Raw genomic sequence first — 27,201 nt, 5'->3', positions numbered from 1 at the left:
TTTACTTTTGCCATGCTTCAATAGCATCCATAGGAGGCTAGAAGCTGGCACAACTCGACCACCTCTGCTACATAGCAGCGATCATCAGATCGCTACTATGCAGCAGAAATGCAGGTGTGCTATGTGCGCCGACCACAGGGTGGTGCTCATAGCTAGCCGGGATCAGTAACTATAGAGGTTTCAAGGACCTCTATGGTTACAATGCAGAAGCATCGCTGACCCCCAATCATGTGACGGGGGTCAGCGATGCCCTCGTTTCCGGCCGCCCGGCCGGAAGCGGTAGTTAAATGCCGTTGTCTGTGTTTTACAGTGGCATTTAACTAGTTAACAGTTCAAAACAGCTGACATATCCCGGCTTTGATGCGGCTCACCGCCGGAGCCCGCATCAAAGCGGGGGTTCTGACCTCGGACGTACTATCCCGTCCGAGGTCAGAAAGGGGTTAATTTTATTTTTTTAATTTCCCATCCAAAAAGATTTCCGTTTGTTTTGCAGTGGATTTGTACAGATTACAGGTGACTTTAAAAGTGGAAAAAAATTCTAAAATGTTTCTTTTAATATCCACTGTTAGTCCTGTTTTACCTTATTTTATCTAAATAATTTTAGTTCTATAAAACTAAGAGAAGAGACTGCAATCTGCTCATGGTCGTTTATTTCATGCCGGTGCCCTTATGCTGATTTATTGACAGATTATGAAGTTCTGAATTTCTTGATTTCAACTTCCCCAGTGGACTCGATCAGGAGAGAAGTGATCATCGGTGACAGCAGTAAGGGGTTATTCCTGGTCCTGCTACATCCGCCTTCTGGAGTAATAACGGTGTCTACGTTTATGACCTAGAAGAAGCCAATGTATAAATATAAGGTTGCACATTGCCAAGAATTACATGTATAGCATTATAATGGAGGTTATACTGTTTAGTGTAGGCTCAATAACATTTACCCATTTTATGGGGTCTGCGAGTCCTTCTCCTTCTGGGATAGGATCTCCTGCTTTTCTTGTGAGAAGCCATGATGTCTTGATGGTACCAGGCGGGTTGCTAATAACTTGTGGGCTGCCAGTAGAATGTCCTACACCCTGAGGCCATTATGACAGGTAGAACGCTCTCTCATTACCTAGTAGCTGTGAGGTCACATGTATGATGTGAGGGAATGTTGGCTAGATAGGGTTGGCCGCTCTGTTTGTGAATATGGTGGTGGGCCATGGTTCATTAATGGAATTGCTCAAGTAAAAAGATTAATTTTATATATATCTATAACACACAGTATATATATGGAATATTAAATTCTCCCAATAATGCCCCCCGAAGGTCTTATGACCTGGTCATCCACACACTATGTGAAATAAATTGGAAATAAAAACATACATAAAAAAATAAATAAAAACCCAAAACAAAAATAAATAAATAAATAAAAAAACCTGCCAATCAAAACCACTGTTAGGCCGGTTTCCCACGACAGTGGCTCCGGTACGTGAGGTGACAGTTTCCTCACGTACCGGAGACACTGACACACGTAGACCCATAAAAATCAATGCATCTGTTCAGATGTCATTGATTTTTTGCGGACCGTGTCTCCGTGTGCCAAACACGGAGACATGTCAGTGTTCGTGGGAGCGCACGTTTTACACAGTGAGACTATGGAACTCTCTGCCGTATGATGTTGTAATGAGTGATTCATTAATTACATTTAAGAGGGGACTGGATACCTTTCTGGAAAAGTATAATGTTACAGGGTATATACACTAGATTCCTTGATAAGGCGTTGATCCAGGGAACTAGTCTGATTGCCGTATGTGGAGTCGGGAAGGAATTTTTTTCCCCATGGTGGAGTTACTCTTTGCCACATGGGTTTTTTTTGCCTTCCTCTGGATCAACATGTTAGGGCATGTTAGGTTAGGCTATGGGTTGAACTAGATGGACTTACAGTCTTCCTTCAACCTTAATAACTATGTAACTATGTAACACGGACCCATTAAAGTCAATGGGTCCATGTAAAACACGGACCTCACACGGACGTTCTCCGTCTGGGGTCCATGTGCGTGCAGGAGACAGCGCTACAGTAAGCACTGTCCCCCCCACATGGTGCTGAAGCCGCGAATCATATGTTCCCTGCAGCAGCGTTTGCTGCAGAGAAAATATGAATAATAGTGTTTAAAATAAAGATCTATGTGTCCGCCGTCCCCCCACCCCGTGCGCCCCCCCCGCTGTTCAGAAAATACTCACCCGCTCCCACGTTGGCTGTCACTCCTTCCTCTCTGCCCCGCGCCTCCTACTGTATGCGGTCACGTGGGGCCGCTCATTTACAATCATGAATAGTCGGCTCCGCCCCTATGGGAGGTGGAGCCACATATTCATGACTGTAAATTATCGGCCCCACGTGACCGCATACACTAGAAGCCGCGGCCAGACCAGGAAGCAGCGAGGGAGGCGGGTAAGTATTTTCTGAACAGCGGGGGGGTGCACAGGGGGTGGGGGGGCGGCGGACACATAGATCTTTATTTTAAACACTATTCATATTTTCTCTGCAGCAAACGCTGCTGCAGGGAACATATGAATCGCGGCTTCAGCACGAAGCAGGGTACCACACGCGTGGGTACCACACGCTCCGTGTGGTACCCACTCGCCATACGGGCGGCACACGTGTGCCGCACGTATGGCCTACGTGAGTTCCCAGGCACACGGACACGGATAACTCCGGTACCGATTTATTCCGGTACCGGAATTATCTGGACGTGTGGGACAGCCCTTAGGGTTTGTGTCCACGTTCAGGATTGCATCAGGATTTGGTCAGGATTTTCCATCAGTATTTGTAAGCCAAAACCAGGAGTGGGTGATAAATGCAGAAGTGGTGCATATGTTTCTGTTATACTTTTCCTCTAATTGTTCCAGTCCTGGTTTTGGCTTACAAATACTGATGGAAAATCCTGACCAAATCCTGATGCAATCCTGAACGTGGACACATACCCTTACCCAATGCCTTTGTGGTTATAAAAAAAAACCAAAAAAACTTTTTACACTTTTTGGGTTTGTGCACACATTTTGGATTTGGCTGCGGATTCGCAGCAGTTTTCCATGTGTTGTACAGTACCATGTAAACCTATGGAAAACCAAAACCGCATGGAAACGCTGCGGTTTATTTTCCGTAGCATGTCAATTCTTTGTGCGGATTCCGCAGCGATTTACACCTGCTCTATAATTGGAATCCGAAGGTGTAAAAACGCACGTGAAAACCGCACAAAAACTGCCGTAAATCCATGGTTAATCCGCAGGTAATCCCCAGGTAAAACGCAGGGAGTGTTACCTGCGGATTTTTCAAGTTCTGCGTGGAATAATCCGCACATGAATCCGCAACGTGTGCACATAGCCTTTATTTTGTTCCTCCTCTTTTAACAAAAGCTGTAACTTTATTTTTCCATCAACAAAGCCATTTGAGCTATGGAATATTGATTGACGCCGTTCATTTTATCATATCATCTACCAAAAAACAACGGAAATAATTCAGTGCGCTAAAATGGTGAAAAACATGATATTCTGAACTCGTTTTTTGGGTTTTGTCTTTACAGCGTTCATTGGGTTGTAAAAATGACCTGGGAACCGAGGTCAGTAGGTCAGTGTGCTCTAGGTCAGTATTATTATGGTGATAGCAAACTTCCTTTTTATTTTTTTAAAGTGAACAAAAATTCAGAACTTTGTAGAAAATAATGTGTTTTTTTTGTCACCAAACTGATGTTTGCAATGATACTATTTTGGGGGACATAAGATGTTTTAATTACTTTTTATTGTATTTTTTTAGGGAGGAATGGTAAGAAAAAAACCCGTAATTCTGGCGTTTTTATTTTTTTTATATTTTTTGTTCACCAATCATGTTAATTAATTTCAGATTTTTGATAGGTGAGTTTTATGAATGCATTAATACCAAATATGTTAATTTATTTATTTTTATAGTAATATTACTAGCCTTTTAATTAATTAAACAAAGATCAAAGTGAGGGTAGGTTCACACGAGCATCTAAAAAAAACATTCAAATTTGTTTTTACAGAAGCAGCTATTAATTATTTACAAGACCCTTTACACTTTCTTTTTTACAGAATTACAATGTATCCATAAAAATTGAATGCTACACTGTGGCTCCGCATGGCGTCAGTATTTTTTCACACCCATAGATTAGAACAGTAGAGTCTCCTTCGATTTGCAGACTAAACTCGTGTTTGTCGCCATTTTTTCACACGCAGATTCGGTCAGTGGAAAAAATTGCTCATCTGCTCTGCCCCGTTGAATAATATTGGTTTGAATGCTGTCTGCTTTTTCATACACAGAATACTATTCTAAGACTGAAAATATGGTTGTGTGAACGTATCCTCAGGGCCGCCATCAGGGCACTACTGCTCTGAATGGCGTATGGAGCCCGGTGAACAGAGGGGGTCCACATCGGGCCCCCTCTCTTCTGCTCACCGGGCCCCAGCTGCAGGATTCTGCAGGATTCTGCGGGTGCAGTAACTCAACCTGCGTCCGAGACGCAGGTTCAGTTAAACTCTATTGCGGGCCCGCACGGCAATAGTTAAAAGCCGCCAGCCAATAGGAGGCTGGCAGCTGACGTCAGCACACACGTTACCGGCGTATGACATCATTGTCATTCGCTGGCGAGTCCCCGCTTGAAATGCCTGGCTTGGACATCGCCACTGGAACGCGGCCAGGTAAGGAGAAAGTGTTTTTTTTATTATTATTTTTATTGAAAGCGGCAGCCTCAAGATGTTTGTGCAGCAAGATGGAGCCACATGGAACATTTGTCGTCTTCCTGCCCCATCTGTCTCCTTCCTGCATCATGATCCTGCACCATGTGAGATGGTGGAGGATGGAAACACATGGTGCAGGATGGAAAGAGATGGGGCACGATGGAGACACATCGTGCAGGATGGAGACATGAGGCAGGATGTACACAGATGGGGCAGGAACATGGGGCAGGATGGAGACAGATGGGGCAGGATGGAGACATGGGGCAGGATGGAGACAGATGAGGCAGGATGGAGACACATGGTGCAGGATGGAGACAGATGAGGCAGGATGTACACAGATGAGGCAGGAACATGGGGCAGGATGGAGACAGATGAGGCAGGATGGAGACAGATGGGGCAGGATGGAGACAGATGAGGCAGGATCATGGGGCTGGATGAAGATAGATAGGGAGGGATGGAGACAGATAGGGAGGAATAGAGACAGATGGGGCAGGAACATGGGGCAAGATGGAGACACATAGTGCAGTATCATGGGGCAGGATGGAGATATGGTGCAGGATGCAGACACGTGGTGCAGTATCATGGGCAGGATGGAGACAGATAGGGAGGTATGGAGATAGATGGGGCAGGATGGAGACACCTGGAGCAGGATCATGGGGAAGGATAGAGATGGGGCATATATATAACAAGATGAGGTCCAGGATAAGCAACATCTACACCATAATGGGGCCAAGATGATGGACATATACCAGGATTGGTAACATATATGAGGATTGGGGACATATATACCAGGATGAGCCCAGGATTGGGGGCATATATACCAGGATGGATCCAGGATAGGGAACATACAGTATATACCTATATACCTGGATAGGTCCAGGATGGGGAACATATTTCCCTGGATTGGGAGCATATATGTCAGGATGGGGCCAGGATGAACCCAGGATAGGGGACATTACTGGATAATGCTGAAAGGGGGGGGGAAACACATATTTCCTTCTAGGAATTAGAATGCTATGAGGGCCCATACATCTGACCAACATGCTGGGAAGCCCTGGTCCAAATGTTGCAACAGTGTCCATTGCACTCTATGCCACTGTTATTTAGGTTTATTATATTTTTCTCTTATGGGCCAAGGACTAACAGCCATATAGTTGCTAACTACCTGTCTGTTGTGCCCGGTGCCAATCTCTACTGGCCCTGGGAGGTCACATACCACTCCTGTAATTGATTCTGCTGTTTCCATTGGCATCACATAGACAGAGCAGCTGCTTTTCTTCTGCTCAGTTGATGGGTCGTGGCGTGACTGCTGATGTCATGCTGATAGACAGTCTGATCCCCGCTGTCTAACTAGGGGGAGCTGGGTGTCAATCAGCATGACATCAGCAGTCTCACCTAGTTGACAGAGCAGCTCCAAACAGAAGCAGCTACTATGTTGATGTGAAGCAGCAGAATCGCCAGGAGTGGTCTGTGATCAGTAGCGGGCCATCGCCCCGGGCCCTGTCACATGAAGGGGCCCACTGGGAGCCAGGGCCACTTCTGTGAGGAGGCAGAACAGTGCATAGGAGGAGAGCAGTATAATGTCTGCTCCCGTCTGACGGAGACTCTGCACGCTATTAGCACAGTGGCCGGCTGCAGTCTCCCCCCTGCAGTGAATGGTTTCGCCCCTCTGACCTGATGATGAAGCTTTTCCTGGCTGCAGTTTTCCTCACTCTGTGCACGCTGGGATTGGCTCAGACCCGCTGGGTCCTAGTGCCCACCTGCATTTCACTTACACTTCCTGGTCCTGACTGCAGTGCAAACATTACCAGTAAGTGGGGATGGAACTGATTAGGTTTATTAAATTCAGGTATGCCAGTGTGAGACCGCTGGGGTATTGTGGGGGCTGAAAGTGAGTGAGGGGGGACAGGGTACTGGGGGGTGAATGTGAGACCATGGGGGTGTTGTGGGGGAGGGGGGACAGGGTACTGGGGGGTGAATGTGAGACCACTTGGGTGTTGTGAGGGCAGAAGGTGGGTGAGGTGGGACAGGGCACTGGGGGGTGGATGTGAGATGATGGGGGTATTGGGGCTGAAGTGGGGGAGGGGGGACAGGTCACTGGGGGCTGAATATTATGTTTTGTTCTGATATTATATGTGATCCATCACATGTAATATTTGCTGTCTGGGGAGGCTGGAGATGGGGGGATGGTAGGGGGCTTTTGATACGGACAACCTGGGTCTTTTATGAGTATTAGTATAAGGAGCCCCCATACAGTAACCAAGAGCTGCATCACATTTACAGCACCACTCCGGCATTATTATTTATTTCATTGCTGGAGCGGTGCTGATAATCCCCGTCCCCTGCCCCCTGTCTGATACTCACCTTCTGGCGTTTTCATCTGTTTTAGTCTCCGCTCGGCTCCGTCTCCTGCAGTTTGTGGCCTGTCCCAGGCTCCAGTGTATCATGGAGCAGCGCAGAGGTCACTAATCAGTGTGAGTCTGTGGGAGCCTCATTCTGGCCTCTTTCTCACTCTCAGGCTATCTGCACACGGTGCGGAGTGGCCGCTGCGGATCTGCAGCAGTTTTCCATCTGGTTTACAGTGCCATGTAAACCTATGGAAAACCAGATCCGCAGTGCCCATGGGGCAGAAAATACCACGCGGAAATGCTGCGTTTTATTTTCTGCAGCATGTCAATTTTATTTGCGGTTTCCGCAGCGTTTTACACCTGCTCCTGTATAGGATTCTGCAGGTAGTAAAACACAGGTGAAATCTGCACAAAAACACAGGAAATCCACAGTAAATCCACACAAATCCGCAACAAGTGCACATAGCCTCATAGTCTTACATTGAGCGCTTGTGACATAGCTTCTAACTTCTGGCCTGTCAGAAACTGCGCTCACAAGTTTGAGCAGCAGCACTGCAGCAGTGCCACAAAATAGTGAATACGCCGGAGGATGAGTAAATGACCGGGGCATCCAAACCATGACAGGGAACTGTGAGTCCATCATACTGTGTATAAGTGAGCTGTGGGCCCATCACACTGTGTATAAGGGAGCTGCGGGCCCATCATACTGTGTATAAGGGAGCTGCGGGCCCATCATACTGTGTATAAGGGAGCTGCGGGCCAATCATACTGTGTATAAGGGAGCTGCGGGCCCATCATACTGTGTATAAGGGAGCTGCGGGCCAATCATACTGTGTATAGGGGAGCTGCGGGCCCATCATACTGTGTATAAGGGAGCTGCGGGCCCATCATACTGTGTATAAGGGAGCTGCAGGCCCACCATACTGTGTATAAGGGAGCTGTGCACGCATCATACTGTGTATACGGGAGCTGTGGGTCAATCATTCTATGTATACGGGAGCTGTGGGCCCATCATACTGTGTATCGGGGAACTATGGGGACATCATACTGTGTATACGGGAGCTGCGGGCCCATCATACTGTGTATAGGAAACTGTGAAGGCATATTGTGCATATGGGAGCTGTTGGCCCATTACACTGTATGTAGGGGGGCTCTGGGGGGCATTATACTTTCTATAGTGGAGTTCTGTCAGCATTACACTGTGTATAGGGGAGCATTGGGCTCATATTATCTATAGGGGAGCAGTGGGAACATCATACTATCTATAGGGGAGCAGTGGGAACATCATACTATCTATAGGGGAGCAGTGGGAACATCATAGAATCACCATACTTTGTATAGGGGAGCAGTGGGGGCCTTAGACTGTGTATAGGGAAGCTTTAAGCTCCCGATACTGTGTATAATGGAGCAGTACATGGGGGAACTTAGGGGACATTACTAAATGTTAAGTGGGCACTTAAGCATCATTGTTATAGGGGCACTCAGAGTATTGTGACCATCAAAGTTGCATATGGTCCAATATGGCTGTAAAGTCAATGTTCGTTTTTGCATATAGATTTATTTTCAATAACAGTGCGATTATATTCTGAGGTTCCCCTATATTCACAACTAGAGTGCGCAACCGTAGCTGTAATCAGGGTTAGCTGGTTAGGGGCCCACTCAGATGTTTCGCCCCCCTAAGTTGAAACCCTAGCTACGCCTCTGTCTGTGATCTCTGAGCTGTCGCCAGTCAGATCTTAGGCAAAAAAATTACTTGGCACTCAGTATTTGAAAAAAATGATTCCTTCTATATTGTGCATCCAGACCAAATAGATTAAACTAAGTGTAATAAAACAACAGCACTCCAATTGTTGGTGAAACAACAGACCCGTGGAAGCGCTTATTGCGTGAAACGGCCGTCGTCCTATTGCCTGCATAATCTGCACTTGTTTTACCCGCAATACCTTGTCCATGATCTTTATTATGTAATAAAGGACTAAGGTTGTTTTTTTCACCAACAATTGGAGTGCTGCTGTTTTTTTCTTGTTTTATTGGACTTTGTATGCACCTTCTTCATAGCAAGCACCTCCAGCAAGGTGAAGGTTTCTGGAATGTGTCCGTGAGTCAGAGCTCATTCATCCTTTAACAGTGAGTACTAAGAGCGGTTTTTCTCAGTGCCATTCATATTTCTTCTTACTGATTAAATTAAGTGTATGTGCACACGATGCAGAAAACGCTGCGGATTACAATGTAAACCTATGGGAAACAAAAAAACGCTGTGCACATGCTGCGGAAAAAAACGCGCGGAAACGCAGCGGTTTACATTCCGCAGCATGTCACTTCTTTCTGCGGATTCCGCAGCGGTTTTACAGCTGCTCCTATAGAACACCGCAGTTGTAAAACCGCAGTGAAATCCGCAGGAAAACTGCAGTAAATCCGCTCTAAATCCACAATAAATCTGCAGCAATCATGCAGCGTTTTTGCCCTGCAGATTTATCAAATCCGCTGCAGAAAAATCCGCAGTGGACCATTATACGTGTGCACACAGCCTAAACGTTTTCGGTCCCTCATAGGACCTTCATCAGAATTTCCTTATTGGAGATAACTAGAGTATACATAAAATAGAAAAACAAAACAAGACAAGATCAACAATATGTCGTGGAATACAAAATACATGGGAAAATGTTAGTATGATTCCACTTGTCAAACGATTTGACGCGATAGGAGATGACAGAAGATATTCTATCCAAGGGTGCTTACAGTGAACAAGAAGTAATAAAAACTGTTTCAGTAAAAGTAACGTGAACTAGGTGTGGAACCATGGAAGTACCTGGAAAAGAAACACTGTTATAATATCGCGGTAGAAGAAAGTGAATCCACAGGTAACAGTTTTGTGCTGTAAGAGAAATTACCAGTTTTGTGCTGTAGGGAAAATAACCTTCCTGAAATAATCTTAGTAAGAAAGGGTTAATGGCAGTTATGCTGTGACTAGTGACCTTAAGGTAATTGTAAAAATAATTATGAGAAGTAGATACCTGGATGTCATATGAAATTATGGGAATAAAGGCGGCTGTATGCAGTCTGGTGATGGTAATGCCAACTGTAGGAACTGAAAGGGTAAGGAAATCAAGGTATATATGAAACACCTTACATGATTACTGCCTGTCAGATCTTAGCCACGTGAAAAAACAATAAAATTGTCCCAGATAACCCCAGGAAGGTTTTGCTCAGATATTACAGATTTGTTGCAGGTTCTTGGTGTGGACTTCACGCCAAGTATCATGGAAAATGTAGATTACAATATATGTGGATGAAGTTGCTATCTACATATGTAAGCTAAGACCTCATTCACAAGTCAGCGATTTTTCACATGCACAAAAATAGTCTGATTTCCCTCAGTGCTGGATCAGATTTTCCTCAGTGTTTGGTCAGTGTGTCAGCTTTTACCATCAGAGTTTCATCATTTTTTTCTTTTATGAAAAAAAGTGTCTGATGTGCTGTCTGATTTTTTTTTAAGTGACCCATAGAATTTGTTTGGCAAGTGTGATCACTGACTTGGACCAAACTCAAACATGTCTCCTAGATTTGGTGTGGACCTCTCTGTCCCAAAAAATGCACAGCCACGAGAATAGTCATTAGACCAGAGTCACACTATTGTATATTCTCTCATGCGAGATAATCAGGACAATCAGGGCCGCCATCAAGGCATTACTGCCCTTACTGGATTATGGGGCCCGATAAGCAGAGGGGGCCAGCATCGGGCCCCCTCTCTTCTGCTCATTGGCCCCCAGTGGCAGGATTCAGTAAATGAACCTGTGTTCGAGACAGAGACACAGGTTCAGTTAAACTCTATTGCTGTGGGGGCCTGAATGGCAATAGTTAAAAGCCCCAACCAATCAGAGGCTGGCAGCTGACGTCAGCGCACACGTCGCTGGCATATGACGTCATTGTCATTCGCCAGTGAGTCCGTGCTTGAAATGCCTGGAGGGAACATCGCCGCTGGAGCGCGAGGAGAAAGTTTTTATTTTTTTATTTTTATTAATAGTGGCAAGCCACAATATGTTTCGACCGCACATGTTTCTCCATCCTGCCTCATCTGTCTCCTTCCTGCCCCATGATCCTGCAAAATGTCATCATGGGGCAGGATGGAGACAGATGGGGCACGATCGAGACAGATGGGGCACGATGGAGACACATGGTGCAGGATGGAAACACATGGGGCAGGATGGAGACAGATGGGGCACGATGGAGACACATGGTGCAGGATGGAGTTGGAGCGCCCCCACCGTCGCAGGGCCGAGGGGTACCCGGTACCGGGCCTCTCTGTCTCGGTTCTGGGATTGTCACGGTGGCTAGACCCGGTCCGTGACCCTGCTAAGGGGCGTCCAGTAAAAGTTGAGAGTGATGATGTGTGGTGCGGGGTGCGATGAATAACGAGGACACAGGGTTGCAGTCTCTTTACCTCTTTACTGAAGGTTTCAAGATACTCAATCCAGAGCACTGTTAACAGGGCTGGCTGAGACCGGCCGGTCCAAAGGCACATCCGGAGTTCCCTTAGCAGGTGGGAATCAGTGCCTACCTTCTAGCGCCTGTGTGTTGTAGTCATTCCCTGCTGAGCACCCCGGGATAGTCCTCACAACTGTTGTGTCTGTCTCTGATGTTCGTTCTCTCCGTCCCCCAGATGATATGGTTAGGACGCACCCGTATGACGGGGTAGGCCAGGAGCTCTTCCGGGACCCTAGAGTCGCTCCTCTCCCACAGCAGCCTCCGTTGTCTGCTTAGGTGTTCAAGTGAGACAGCCAACCTATAATTGGCTGTCCTGCCGTGGTTTGAAGTAATGCTTAGTCTCTTACTTTCTCGGCGTTCCGGCCACTGACTTTGCGCCTCAGAAGGATGTTGCCTCGATCTTACAGCACGACTCCTTCTGGTCCTATCACCCCTGCGCTGTATTCCCGTTTATCACTCCTTCACAATACCCCTCGCTTCTTGTCCTTTCCTAGGAGACTGCCGCTGTAAGCACAGGCACGGCTCCGTAACGTTCTTTCCTGTTCACTAGGGCTCTGCCAGGATCCCACCTCTGACAGGTCCTCTCTCGAGCTCTTCCCAGCTCCTTTCTCCCTCACTTCCTGTCCAACCCCCCCAGTTTTACCCAAGTGTGAGGAGTGGTCTAATAGATAGAACCACCCCCCCTGGTGGCCGGAGTGTGAATTGTATTGTGGGTGTGTGTTACCTGGTTAGGTGAACTCCTTTAGTGCAATCAGACGTACCATCACTCCCCTTAGTGGCAGAGCAACAGTACTGCAACGACCAGGACTCTGGGGTGCTGCAGAGACATGGGGCAGGATGGAGACATGGGGCAGGATGGAGACATGGGGCAGGATGGAGACACATGGAGCAGGATCATGGGGCAGGATGGTGACAGATGAGGCAGAATGGAGACATGGGGCAGGAAGGAGACACATGGTGCAGGATGGAAACACATGGGGCAGGATGGAAACACATGGGGCAGGATGGAAACACATGGGGCAGGATGGAAACACATGGGGCAGGATGGAGGCATGAGGCAGGATGGAGATATGAGGCAGGATGTAGACACATGGAGCAGGATCATGAGGCAGGATGGAGACAGATGGGGCAAGATGGAAACACATGGGGAAGGATGGAAACACATGGGGAAGGATGGAAACACATGGGGAAGGATGGAAACACATGGGCAGGATGGATATATGAGGCAGGATGTAGACACATGGAGCCGGATCATGGGGCAGGATGGAGACAGATGAGGCACAATGGAGAAACATGGGGCAGGGTGGAGACATGGGGCAGGATGGAGTCATGGAGAAGGATGGACACAGATGGGGAAGGATGGAGACAGATGCGGCAGGATGAGAGAGATGGTTCAGGATCATGAGGCAGAATCGTCATGAGAAAACAATCGCAGATTGCACTAGCCCCATAGAATAACATTGTGCCGAGAGCTATCTGACAAAACATCGCATAGTACTCAGCAGTGCTATACGCCAGTGTGAGTGAGCCCTGATAGTCATAATAGGTGCAAGTTATATTCGTTAAAAACACAGATAGATGTAAGATTTTCACATACGAGTTCTAAGGGCAGTCTCACACGCCCAGATAATTCCGGGACCGGAAAAATCGGTACCGGAGGTGTCCGTGTGCTCACGTGGCACATCAGTGTGGCACACGTGCGGCAGCCGTGTGCCGACTGGGTACCACACGGACCGTGCAGGAGACAGCGCTAGAAATAAGCGCTGTCCCGTGCATCTGGTGCTGAAGCCGGAATTCGTTCATTCCCAGCAGCGTTCGCTGGGGAGAAGGAATGAAAAATCATTGTTTTTTTTGTTGTTAAATAAACTTTGTGTTTGCTGATACTCGCTTTAACCTCCTTCGTGGTCTCCCCCACATAGAAGAGACCACATGGGCAGCTGAGGACATAAACAACAAAGCTGCTCTTACATGTATAGCGTTTCCGTATTTCGTACCTCTTTCCAGTGTATGGATGATGGAAGGATGCACCTTTTACTAAGTTGTTACAACATGCGCATCCAAGACAAGGGAAATTTCCCAAGCTAGGACGGCTAAGAGTGGTTTGTACGTCTCTCCTAAAACTACCAACATCTGACATAACCAACTCGTCCTTAAGGTTCCTATTCCTCCTATAAGAAAATAAAGGAGGTACTTGGAACTCATTAATATCGACATGACCCTTACTCAATAATGACCAATGTCTACGTATGACATCCGGGATCTTATTACTCAAACCATTATACACTGTAACAAACGTTATTCTTTTGTTTGATTCAGCAGACACTTTAGGTATAAGAAGCTCATCACGTTTTTTAGTCAAGGCCTTCATTTTAAACTTGTCAAGATCGACCCTGGAATAACCCCTTGACAAGAATTTCTGACACATCTCAGTAAGTCTATCATCAATGAAAGAATCACAAGAAACAATTCTTCTGACTCTCAATAATTGGATCCATGGCAGAGACTCCACCATCCGACGCGGATGTTCACTGGAAAAATGTAGTAGATTATTTCTGTCCGTATGCTTAACGAACAGATCCGTATGCAAAAACCCATCCATCTTGTAAACACAAGTATCAAGGAATTGCATGCTCATCTGAGAGCAATCCATGGTAAAACCCAACCCAGGATAGATGTTATTCAAATATAAATGAAAATGTTCAAGCTCATCCCTGTCACCATCCCATATCAGGAAGATGTCATCGATATAGCGCCGCCAGCCCCTAACATGGCCCCAAAACCGCGAACTGTACACATGTTCGTCCTCCAGGACAGCCATGTAGATGTTAGCATAAGTGGGGGCCACATTGGACCCCATGGCTGTCCCGCGGCGCTGCAGGTAGTAATCATCCCCTAAGAGAAAATAATTCCTCCCGAGGATGAACTCCAGCAGCGCCAGGGCGAACCGTGCACAGTCCGGGTCCATGTCGGAGCCGGCAAGCGCCACACCGACCGCTGACAATCCCCTGGCATGCTCAATGGAGGTGTACAGGGATGTTACATCAAACGAAACCAGCCACGTGGATTCCACAACCTGCACACCCTCCAAAGATCTTATGAAGTCACTTGTATCTCATACATAAGAGAGTGCAGAAGCAGCAAACTTCCTTAGTAAGCGATCCAAAAAGATCGCCACTTTATTGCATAGAGACCCCCTGCCCGACACAATCGGGCAACCAGGGGGTCTCTGAAGATCCTTGTGGATCTTCGGAAAGGTGTACAGAACCGGAACCACGGGATACTCAACTTTTAGATATTTTGCCAATTTCATATCGATGAGACCACTTTCCAGTGCCCCATCAATCAATAAATCCAGTTCCAATTTGAATCTCTGGGTTGGGTTCACCTGCAATCTTTCATAAACATCAATATCTGAAAGCTGCAACCGTATCTCACCAATATACTGAGAGGTATCCATCACCACCAAAGCCCCGCCCTTGTCGGCTGGCTTTATGGTGATGGATTTATTCCTCCTCAGTATCCCAATCTCTTTCCGTTCCGCAAAGGTCAAATTAGGACGACCCAATCTCCTCCCATTATTTTTCAACTTGGCTATATCAGCCTTCACCAATTTACAAAAAGTCTCTATAACCGGATCCTGTATTGGAGGCACAAAATCACTCTTACCATAGAGACCAAACTTATCAAGTGAGAGTTGTGTTTGCGGAGGTAAGGTCACAGCTTTCTCTTTATCCGAAAAAAACACCGCCAATTTTAGACGGCGAAAAAAAGAAAATAAATCATTATCAAGGTTAAACCAGTTGGTGCTACCCATGGGACAAAACGATAGCCCCCTGGAGAGCACCCTTACTTGTAAATCTGAAAGAGATAATGAAGATATATTTACCACCAATGATGATGATTCTCCTACTTCCTCTTCACTTTGGATCTGGTCATCAGTCCTTGGTTCCTTTTTCCTGTGTTTCCTGCCACCCCTGTGGCTCCTCCGTCTTCTTGGGACACGTCCACTATTTCCTTGGCTAAAAAACGAGCTGTATCCACATTCATCCCTCCACCATCGTCGGTAGAGTCTGATTCCCCACCAGTAAAACCAAATGAAGATTGTGGAGTCATCCGTCTCTGAAACTTCCTCATCCTCTTCGGACCACCCCTAGGACGGCCCGATACTGGTACGGATCTGTTTGGCATAGAATTTCTAAATTGCCAACCATAAATTCTACCGTTATGATAGTCCTCCAGATCCCTAAACCATTTGGATCTCTTGATATCCTCCAGACCAGTCCTGTTATGGACTGGTAATTTAGGAGCGACATGCGACTAGCTCTGAGCAGGTGGTAACTATACAGACCGCAGTTCCTGATCTTAACACAACACTAGAAGTAGCCGTGGGATGTTCCTGTCACTCGCTGGACACCTCGTCACAGCCGGAGAACTAGCTACCCCTAAAGGTAGAAACAGGAAAGCTATCTTGCCTCAGAGAAAATCCCCAAAGGATAGGATAGCCCCCCACAAATATTGACTGTGAGAGGAGAAGGAAATGACATACGTAGTATGAAACAAGATTTAGCAAAGGAGGCCACTTCTAGCTATATACATAGTAAGGAAAGAACACTGTGCGGTCAGTAATAAAAACTAGAAAAAGTCCGCCGCAGAGATATGCAAAAATCTCCACACCTGACTAAAGGTGTGGAGGGCAAAATTTAAAGCCCAGAGCTTCCAGCTTAGCTAAATAGATCCATACTGATAAGCTGGACAAATGAGCAAAACATAGAATGTGCTGAACAATAAAGTCCACAACAAATGGACTGCAAAAAGACAAGCAAGGACTTATCTTTGCTGAACTGGATAGAGTGTCAGGGAAATCCAAAAGAGCAGTGGCTCCAAGCAGGAACAATTGACAAACAACTGGCATAGATTGAGGGCTAGGGCCAGACTAAAATAGCCGAGCCAGAAAGACGATCAGTGGAAGCAGCTGCTAAAGCTAAATCCAAGAAGCAGCTATACCACTCAAAACCACAGGAGGGCGCCCAAGAGCAGAATTCACAAAAGTGCTACTTACAACCACCGGAGGGAGCCCAAGAGCGGAATTCACAACAGTACCCCCCCTTGAGGAGGGGTCACCGAACCCTCACCAGAGCCCCCAGGCCGATCAGGACGAGCCAAGTGAAAAGCACGAACCAAATCGGCAGTATGGACATCGGAGGCAACCACCCAAGAATTATCCTCCTGGCCATAACCCTTCCACTTAACAAGATACTGAAGCCTCCGCCTCGAAAAACGAGAATCCAAAATTTTCGCAACCACATATTCCAACTCCCCCTCAACCAACACCGGGGCAGGAGGATCAACAGAGGGAACAACAGGCACCACATATCTCCGCAAAAAAGATCTATGGAAAACATTGTGGATGGCAAAAGAGGCTGGAAGAGCCAAATGAAAAGAGACTGGATTGATAATCTCAGAGATCTTATAAGGACCAATAAACCGAGGCTTGAACTTAGGGGAAGAAACCTTCATAGGAACATGACGAGAAGATAACCTGACTAAATCCCCCACACGAAGCCGAGGACCAACACACCGACGGCGGTTAGCAAAACTCTGAGCCTTTTCCTGAGACAACGTCAAATCGTCTACCACATGAGTCCAAATCTGCTGTAACCTGTCCATCACAGAATCTACACCAGGACAATCAGAAGGCTCAACCTGCCCTGAAGAAAAACGAGGATGGAAACCTAAATTACAAAAAAAAGGCGAAACCAAAGCAGCCGAACTGGCCCGATTATTAAGGGCAAACTCGGCCAACGGCAAGAAAGCCACCCAATCATCCTTTTTCTGATACCCGTAGCGTCTCCATTTTTCATGATCTGGGGTCGGTTGAGGGCTTATTTTTTGCGTGCCGAGCTGGTGTTTATAATGATAGCATTTTAGTGCAGATACATTCTTTTGATCGCCCGTTATTGCATTTTAATGCAATGTCGCAGCGACCAAAAAAACGTAATTCTGGCGTTTCAAATTTCTTTCTCACTTTGCTGTTTAGCGATCAGGTTAATGCTTTTTTCTATTGATAGATCGGGCGATTCTGAACGCGGCGATACCAAATATGTGTAGGTTTGATTTTTTTTTTATTGATTTATTTTGAATGGGGCGAAAGGGGGATGATTTAAACTTTTATATATTTTTTATTTTTTAAAATAATAGCTAGCCGGGATCAGTAACCATAGAGGTCTCAAGGACCTCTATGGTTACAATGCAGAAGCATCGCTGACCCCCGATCATGTGACGGGGGTCAGCGATGCGCTCGTTTCCGGCCGCCCGGCCGGAAGCAGTAGTTAAATGCCGCTGTCTGTGTTTGACAGTGGCATTTAACTAGTTAATAGTTCAAAACAGCTGACATGTCCCGGCTTTGATGCGGCTCACCGCCGGAGCCCGCATCAAAGCGGGGGTTCTGACCTCGGACGTACTATCCCATCCGAGGTCAGAAAGGGGTTAATTTTATTTTTTTATTTTCCCATCCAAAAAGATTTCCGTTTGTTTTGCAGTGGATTTGTACAGATTACAGGTGACTTTAAAAGTGGAAAAAAAATTCTAAAATGATTCTTTTTATATCCACTATTGATTCTTTTTATATCCACTATAAGTCCTGTTTTACCTTATTTTATCTAAATAATTTTAGTTCTATAAAACTAAGAGAAGAGACTGCAATCTGCTCATGGTCGTTTATTTCATGCCGGTGCCCTTATGCTGATTTATTGACAGATTATGAAGTTCTGAATTTCTTGATTTCAACTTCCCCAGTGGACTCGATCAGGAGAGAAGTGGTCATCGGTGACAGCAGTAAGGGGTTATTCCTGGTTCTGCTACATCCGCCTTCTGGAATAATAACGGTGTCTACGTTTATGACCTAGAAGAAGCCAATGTATAAATATAAGGTTGCCCATTGCCAAGAATTACATGTATAGCATTATAATGGAGGTTATACTGTTTAGTGTAGGCTCAATAACATTTACCCATTTTATGGGGTCTGCGAGTCCTTCTCCTTCTGGGATAGGATCTCCTGCTTTTCTTGTGAGAAGCCATGATGTCTTGATGGTACCAGGCGGGTTGCTAATAACTTGTGGGCTGCCAGTAGAATGTCCTACACCCTGAGGCCATTATGACAGGTAGAACGCTCTCTCATTACCTAGTAGCTGTGAGGTCACCTGTATGATGTGAGGGAATGTTGGCTAGATAGGGTTGGCCGCTCTGTTTGTGAATATGGTGGTGGGCATGGTTCATTAACGGAATTGCTCAAGTAAAAAGATTAATTATATATAAATATCTATAACACACACAGTATATATATGGAATATTAAATTCTCCTAATAATGCCCCCGAAGGTGTTATGACCTGGTCATCCACACACTATGTGAAATAAATTGGAAATAAAAACATACATAAAAAATAAATAAAACCCAAAACAAAAATAAATAAATAAATAAAAAAACCTGCTAATCAAAACCACTGTTAGGGTATGTGTCCACGTTCAGGCTTGCTTCAGGCTTTGGTCAGGATTTTATGCAAGTAAAATCCGAACCAAAACTGCACCTGAGGTCACTGGCAGGTCACCTGCGGTGTGCCTGCGTGTTTTGCTCATTGTAGCAACATGCTGCGTTTTGAAAAAACGCACCGCGCATGCGTTTTCGCGGCAAAAACGCATGGGTTTTTTAAGGCATAGTGGAGTCGGGATTTCATGAAATCCCCTCCACTATGCTGTAACATCTGGACGCTGCGTTTTTGACGCTGCGGAAAAACGCAGCGTCAAAAACGCAGCGTTTCCTGAACGTGGACACATACCCTTTGGGTATGTGTCCACGTTCAGGATTGCATCAGGATTTGGTCAGGATTTTCCATCAGTATTTGTAAGCCAAAACCAGGAGTGGGTGATAAATGCAGAAGTGGTGCATATGTTTCTGTTATACTTTTCCTCTAATTGTTCCAGTCCTGGTTTTGGCTTACAAATACTGATGGAAAATCCTGACCAAATCCTGATGCAATCCTGAACGTGGACACATACCCTTACCCAATCCCTTTGTGGTTATAAAAAAGAACCAAAAAAACTTTTTACACTTTTTGGGTTTGTGCACACGTTTTGGATTTGGCTGCGGATTCACAGCAGTTTTCCATGTGTTGTACAGTACCATGTAAACCTATGGAAAACCAAAACCGCATGGAAACGCTGCGGTTTATTTTCCGTAGCATGTCAATTCTTTGTGCGGATTCCGCAGCGATTTACACCTGCTCTATAATTGGAATCCGAAGGTGTAAAAACACATGTGAAAACCGCACAAAAACTGCCGTAAATCCATGGTAAATCCGCAGGTAATCCCCAGGTAAAATGCAGGGCGTGTTACCTGCTGATTTTTCAAATTCTGCGCGGAATAATCTGCACATGAATCCGCAACGTGTGCACATAGCCTTTATTTTGTTCCTCCTCTTTTAACAAAAGCTGTAACTTTATTTTTCCATCAACAAAGCCATTTGAGCTATGGAATATTGATTGACGCCGTTCATTTTATCATATCATCTACCGAAAAACAAAGGAAATAATTCAATGCGATAAAATGGTGAAAAACATGATATTCTGAACTCGTTTTTTGGGTTTTGTCTTTACAGCGTTCATCGTGTTGTAAAAATGACCTGGGAACCTAGGTCAGTAGGTCAGTGTGCTCTAGGTCAGTATCATAAGGGCTGTCCCACACGTCCAGATAATTCCGGTACCGGAATAAATCGGTACCGGAGTTATCTGTGTCCGTGTGCCTGGGAACTCACGCAGGCTATACGTGCGGCACACGTGTGCCGCCCGTATGGCGAGTGGGTACCACACGGAGCGTGTGGTACCCACGCGTCTGGTACCCTGCATCGTGCTGAAGCGCGATTCATATGTTCCCCCCCACCCCCACTGGTGCTGAAGCCGCGATTCATATGTTCCCTGCAGCAGCATTTGCTGCAGAGAAAATATGAATAATAGTGTTTAAAATAAAGATCTATGTGTCCGTCGCCCCCCCACCCCCTGTGCGCTCCCCCCGCTGTTCAGAAAATACTTACCCGCCTCCCTCGCTGCTTCCTGGTCTGGCCGCGGCTTCTAGGGTATGCGGTCACGTGGGGCCGATCATTTACAGTCATGAATATGTGGCTTCACCTCCCATAGGGGCGGAGCCGACTATTCATGATTGAAAATGAGCGGCCCCACGTGACCGCATACAGTAGGAGGGGCGGGGCAGAGAGGAAGGAGTGACAGCCAACGTGGGAGCGGGTGAGTATTTTCTGATCAGCGGGGGGGGGGCGCACAGGGGGTGGGAGGGCGGCGGACACATAGATCTTTATTTTAAACACTATTATTCATATTTTCTCTGCAGCAAATGCTGCTGCAGGGAACATATGAATCGCGGCTTCAGCACCAGTGGGGGGGACAGCGCTTACTGTAGCGCTGTCTCCTGCACGCACACGGACCCCAGACGGAGAAGGTCCGTGTGTGGTCCGTGTTTTACACGGACCCATTGACTTTAATGGGTCCGTGTAATACGTGCGCTCCCACGAACACTGACATGTCTCCGTGTTTGGCACACGGAGACACGGTCCGCAAAAAATCAATGACATCTGAACAGATGCATTGATTTTTATGGGTCTACGTGTGTCAGTGTCTCCGGTACGTGAGGAAACTGTCACCTCACGTACCGGAGCCACTGTCGTGGGAAACCGGCCTTATGGTGATAGCAAACTTCCTTTTTATTTTTTTAAAGTGGTGAACAAAAATTCAGAAGTTTGTAGAAAATAATGTGTTTTTTTTGTCACCAAACTGATGTTTGCAATGATACTATTTTGGGGGACATAAGATGTTTTAATTACTGTTTATTGTATTTTTTTAGGGAGGAATGGTAAGAAAAAAACCCCGTAATTCTGGCGTTTTTATTTTTTTTATTTTTTTTGTTCACCAATCAGGTTAATTAATTTCAGATTTTTGATAGGTGAGTTTTATGAATGCATTAATACCAAATATGTTAATTTATTTATTTTTATAGTAATATTACCAGCCTTTTAATTAATTAAACAAAGATCAAAGTGAGGGTAGGTTCACACGAGCGTCTGAAAAAAACATTCAAATTTGTTTTTACAGAAGCAGCTATTAATTATTTACAAGACCCTTTACACTTTCTTTTTTACAGAATTACAATGTATCCATAAAAACTGAATGCTACACTGTGGCTCCGCATGGTGTCAGTATTTTTTCACACCCACAGATTAGAACAGTAGAGTCTCCTTCGATTTGCAGACTAAACTCGTGTTTGTCGCCATTTTTTCACACACAGATTCGGTCAGTGGAAAAAATTGCTCATCTGCTCTGCCCCGTTGAATAATATTGGTTTGAATGCTGTCTGCTTTTTCATACACAGAATATTATTCTAAGACTGAAAATATGGTTGTGTGAACGTATCCTCAGGGCCGCCATCAGGGCACTACTGCTCTGAATGGCGTATGGAGCCCGGTGAACAGAGGGGGTCCACATCGGGCCCTCTCTCTTCTGCTCACCGGGCCCCAGCTGCAGGATTCTGCAGGATTCTGCGGGTGCAGTAACTCAACCTGCGTCCGAGACGCAGGTTCAGTTAAACTCTATTGCGGGCCCGCACGGCAATAGTTAAAAGCCGCCAGCCAATAGGAGGCTGGCAGCTGATGTCAGCACACACGATACCGGCGTATGACATCATTGTCATTCGCTGGCGAGTCCCCGCTTGAAATGCCTGGCTTGGACATCGCCACTGGAACGCGGCCAGGTAAGGAGAAAGTGTTTTTTTTATTATTATTTTTATTGAAAGCGGCAGCCTCAAAATGTTTGTGCAGCAAGATGGAGCCACATGGAACATTTGTCTTCTTCCTGCCCCATCTGTCTCCTTCCTGCATCGTGATCCTGCACCATGTGAGATGGTGGAGGATGGGAACACATGGCGCAGGATGGAAACAGATGGGGCACGATGGAGACACATGGTGCAGGATGGAGACATGAGGCAGGATGTACACAGATGGGGCAGGAAGATGGGGCAGGATGGAGACAGATGGGGCAGGATGGAGACAGATGGGGCACGATGGAGAGACATGGTGCAGGATGGAGAGACATGGTGCAGGATGTACACAGATGAGGCAGGATGGAGACAGATGGGGCAGGATGGAGACAGATGAGGCAGGATCATGGGGCTGGATGAAGATAGATAGGGAGGGATGGAGACAGATAGGGAGGAATAGAGACAGATGGGGCAGGAACATGGGGCAAGATGGAGACACATAGTGCAGTATCATGGGGCAGGATGGAGATATGGTGCAGGATGCTGACACGTGGTGGAGTATCATGGGCAGGATGGAGACAGATAGGGAGGTATGGAGATAGATGGGGCAGGATGGAGACACCTGGAGCAGGATCATGGGGAAGGATGGAGATACACGGTGCAGGATCTTGGGGCAGGATAGAGATGGGGCACATATATAACAAGATGAGGTCCAGGATAAGCAACATCTACACCAGAATGGGGCCAAGATGAGGGACATATACCAGGATTGGTAACATATATGAGGATTGGGGACATATATACCAGGATGAGCCCAGGATTGGGGGCATATATACCAGGATCCAGGATAGGGAACATACAGTATATACCTATATACCTGGATAGGTCCAGGATGGGGAACATATTTCCCTGGATTGGGAGCATATATGTCAGGATGGGGCCAGGATGAACCCAGGATAGGGGACATTACTGGATAATGCTGAAAGGGGGGGGAAACACATATTTCCTTCTAGGATTTAGAATGCTATGAGGGCCCATACATCTGACCAACATGCTGGGAAGCCCTGGTCTAAAGTGTCCATTGCACTCTATGCCACTGTTATTTAGGTTTATTATATTTTTCTCTTATGGGCCAAAGACTAACAGCCATATAGTTGCTAACTACCTGTCTGTTGTGCCCGGTGCCAATCTCTACTGGCCCTGGGAGGTCACATACCACTCTTGTAATCGATTCTGCTGTTTCCATTGGCATCACATAGACAGAGCAGCTGCTTTTCTTCTGCTCAGTTGATGGGCCGTGGCGTGACTGCTGATGTCATGCTGATAGACAGTCTGATCCCCGCTGTCTAACTAGGGGGAGCTGGGTGTCAATCAGCATGACATCAGCAGTCTCACCTAGTTGACAGAGCAGCTCCAAACAGAAGCAGCTACTATGTTGATGTGAAGCAGCAGAATCGCCAGGAGTGGTCTGTGATGTCTGAACTGTCGCCAGTCAGATCTTAGGCAAAAAAATTACTTGGCACTCAGTATTTGAAAAAAATGATTCCTTCTATATTGTGCATCCAGACCAAGTAGATTAAACTAAGTGTAATAAAACAACAGCACTCCAATTGTTGGTGAAACAACAGACCCGTGGAAGCGCTTATTGCGTGAAACGGCCGTCGTCCTATTGCCTGCATAATCTGCACTTGTTTTACCCGCAATACCTTGTCCATGATCTTTATTATGTAATAAAGGAATAAGGTTGTTTTTTTCACCAACAATTGGAGTGCTGCTGCTTTTTTCTTGTTTTCTTGGACTTTGTATGCACCTTCTTCATAGCAAGCACCTCCAGCAAGGTGAAGCTTTCTGGAATGTGTCCGTGATTCAGAGCTCATTCATCCTTTAACAGTGAGTACTAAGAGCGGTTTTTCTCAGTGCCATTCATATTTCTTCTTACTGATTAAATTAAGGGTATGTGCACACGATGCGGAAAACGCTGCGGATTACAATGTAAACCTATGGGAAACAAAAAAACGCTGTGCACATGCTGCGGAAAAAAACGCGCGGAAACGCAGCGGTTTACATTCCGCAGCATGTCACTTCTTTTTGCGGATTCCGCAGCGGTTTTACAGCTGCTCCTATAGAACACCGCAGTTGTAAAACCGCAGTGAAATCCGCAGGAAAACTGCAGTAAATCCGCTCTAAATTCGCGATAAATCTGCAGCAATCACGCAGCGTTTTTGCCCTGCAGATTTATCAAATCCGCTGCGGAAAAATCCGCAGTGGACCATTATACGTGTGCACACAGCCTAAACGTTTTCGGTCCGTCATAGGACCTTCATCAGAATTTCCTTATTGGAGATAACTAGAGTATACATAAAATAGAAAAACGAAACAAAACAAGATCAACAATATGTCGTGGAATACAAAATACATGGGAAAATGTTAGTATGATTCCACTTGTCAAACGATTTGACGCGATAGGAGATGACAGAAGATATTCTATCCAAGGGTGCTTACAGTGAACAAGAAGTAATAAAAACTGTTTCAGTAAAAGTAACGTGAACTAGGTGTGGAAGCATGGAAGTACCTGGAAAAGAAACACTGTTATAATATCGCGGTAGAAGAAAGTGAATCCACAGGTAACAGTTTTGTGCTGTAAGAGAAATTACCAGTTTTGTGCTGTAGGGAAAATAACCTTTCTGAAATAATCTTAGTAAGAAAGGGTTAATGGCAGTTATGCTGTGACTAGTGACCTTAAGGTAATTGTAAAAATAATTATGAGAAGTAGATACCTGGATGTCATATGAAATTATGGGAATAAAGGCGGCTGTATGCAGTCTGGTGATGGTAATGCCAACTGTAGGAACTGAAAGGGTAAGGAAATCAAGGTATATATGAAACACCTTACATGATTACTGCCTGTCAGATCTTAGCCACGTGAGAAAACAATAAAATTGTCCCAGATAACCCCGTGAAGGTTTTGCTCAGATATTACAGATTTGTTGCAGGTTCTTGGTGTGGACTTCACACCAAGTATCATGGAAAATGTAGATTACAATATATGTGGATGAAGTTGCTATCTACATATGTAAGCTAAGACCTCATTCACAAGTCAGCGATTTTTCACATGCACAAAAATAGTCTGATTTCCCTCTGTGCTGGATCAGATTTTCCTCAGTGTTTTGTCAGTGTGTCAGCTTTTACCATCAGAGTTTCATCATTTTTTTCTTTTATGAAAAAAAGTGTCTGATATGCTGTCTGATTTTTTTTTAAGTGACCCATAGAATTTGTTTGGCAAGTGTGATCACTGACAGACCAAACTCAAACATGTCTCCTAGATTTGGTGTGGACCTCTCTGTCCCAAAAAATGCACAGCCACGAGAATAGTCATTAGACCAGGGTCACACTATTGTATATTCTCTCATGCGAGATAATCAGGACAATCAGGGCCGCCATCAAGGCATTACTGCCCTTACTGGATTATGGGGCCCGATAAGCAGAGGGGGCCAGCATCGGGCCCCCTCTCTTCTGCTCATTGGCCCCCAGCGGCAGGATTCAGTAAATGAACCTGTGTTCGAGACAGAGACACAGGTTCAGTTAAACTCTATTGCCGTGGGGGCCTGAATGGCAATAGTTAAAAGCCCCAACCAATCAGAGGCTGGCAGCTGACGTCAGCGCACACGTCGCTGGCATATGACGTCATTGTCATTCGTCCGTGCTTGAAATGCCTGGAGGGAACATCGCCGCTGTACCGCGAGGAGAAAGTTTTTATTTTTTATTTTTATTAATAGTGGCAAGCCACAATATGTTTCGACCGCACATGTTTCGCCATCCTGCCTCATCTGTCTCCTTCCTGCCCCATGATCCTGCAAAATGTCATCATGGGGCAGGATGGAGACAGATGGGGAACGATTGAGACACATGGTGCACGATGGAGACACATGGTGCAGGATGGAAACACATGGGGCAGGATGGAGACATGGGGCAGGATGGAGACATGGGCAGGATGGAGACACATGGAGCAGGATCATGGGGCAGGATGGAGACAGATGAGGCACGGTGGAGACACATGGGGCAGGGTGGAGACATGGGGCAGGATGGAGTCATGGAGAAGGATGGAGACAGATGGAGAAGGATGGAGACAGATGGGGCAGGATGAGAGAGATGGTTCAGGATCATGAGGCAGAATCGTCATGAGAAAACAATCGCAGATTGCACTAGCCCCATAGAATAACATTGTGCCGAGAGCTATCTGACAAAACATCGCATAGTACTCAGCAGTGCTATACGCCAGTGTGAGTGAGCCCTGATAGTCATAATAGGTGCAAGTTATATTCGATAAAAACACAGATAGAACTCGTATGTGAAAATCTTACATCTAAGGGCAGTCTCACACGTCCAGATAATTCCGGTCCCGGAAAAATCGGTACCGGAGTTATCCGTGTCCGTGTGCTCACGTGGCACATCAGTGTGGCACACGTGCGGCAGCCATGTGCCGCCCGTGTGCCGACTGGGTACCACACGGACTGTGCAGGAGACAGCGCTAGAGATAAGCGCTGTCCCCTGCATCTGGTGCTGAAGCCGGAATTCATTCCTTCTTCCCAGCAGCGTTCGCTGTGGAGAAGGAATGAAAAATCATTGTTTTTTTTGTTGTTAAATAAACTTCCCGGCAACCTCCCCCCTCCCACCCCCTGTGCCCCCGGCCGCTGTTATTAAAATACTCACCCGGCTCCCTCGACGCTTTCTCTCCGTGCCGCAGCTTCTTCCTGTATGAGCGGTCACGTGGTACCGCTCATTAGTGATGAATATGCAGCTCCACCCCTAAGGGAGGTGGAGCC

The 27,201-nt window shown here is 46.1% G+C and overlaps 2 long non-coding RNA genes across 2 annotated transcripts in view; one reads left to right on the top strand and one right to left on the bottom strand.

Moving 5' to 3' along the window:
* Window positions 1–633: 633 nt before the first annotated feature.
* Window positions 634–27,201, bottom strand: part of LOC143768490 (uncharacterized) — a 108,738-nt gene continuing 82,170 nt past the window's right edge. The window contains exon 2 of the long non-coding RNA XR_013213892.1: window positions 634–801. This is a non-coding gene — a long non-coding RNA (uncharacterized LOC143768490). The remainder of the gene's footprint in view (window positions 802–27,201) is intronic.
* LOC143768489 (uncharacterized) overlaps window positions 20,817–27,201 on the top strand; it is a 240,985-nt gene continuing 234,600 nt past the window's right edge. Inside the window, exon 1 of the long non-coding RNA XR_013213891.1 lies at window positions 20,817–20,856. This is a non-coding gene — a long non-coding RNA (uncharacterized LOC143768489). The remainder of the gene's footprint in view (window positions 20,857–27,201) is intronic.

Source organism: Ranitomeya variabilis, chromosome 4 (genome assembly GCF_051348905.1).
Source record: "Ranitomeya variabilis isolate aRanVar5 chromosome 4, aRanVar5.hap1, whole genome shotgun sequence".
Taxonomy (NCBI): Eukaryota; Metazoa; Chordata; class Amphibia; order Anura; family Dendrobatidae; genus Ranitomeya; species Ranitomeya variabilis.
This window is presented reverse-complemented; position numbering and strand designations above follow the sequence as displayed.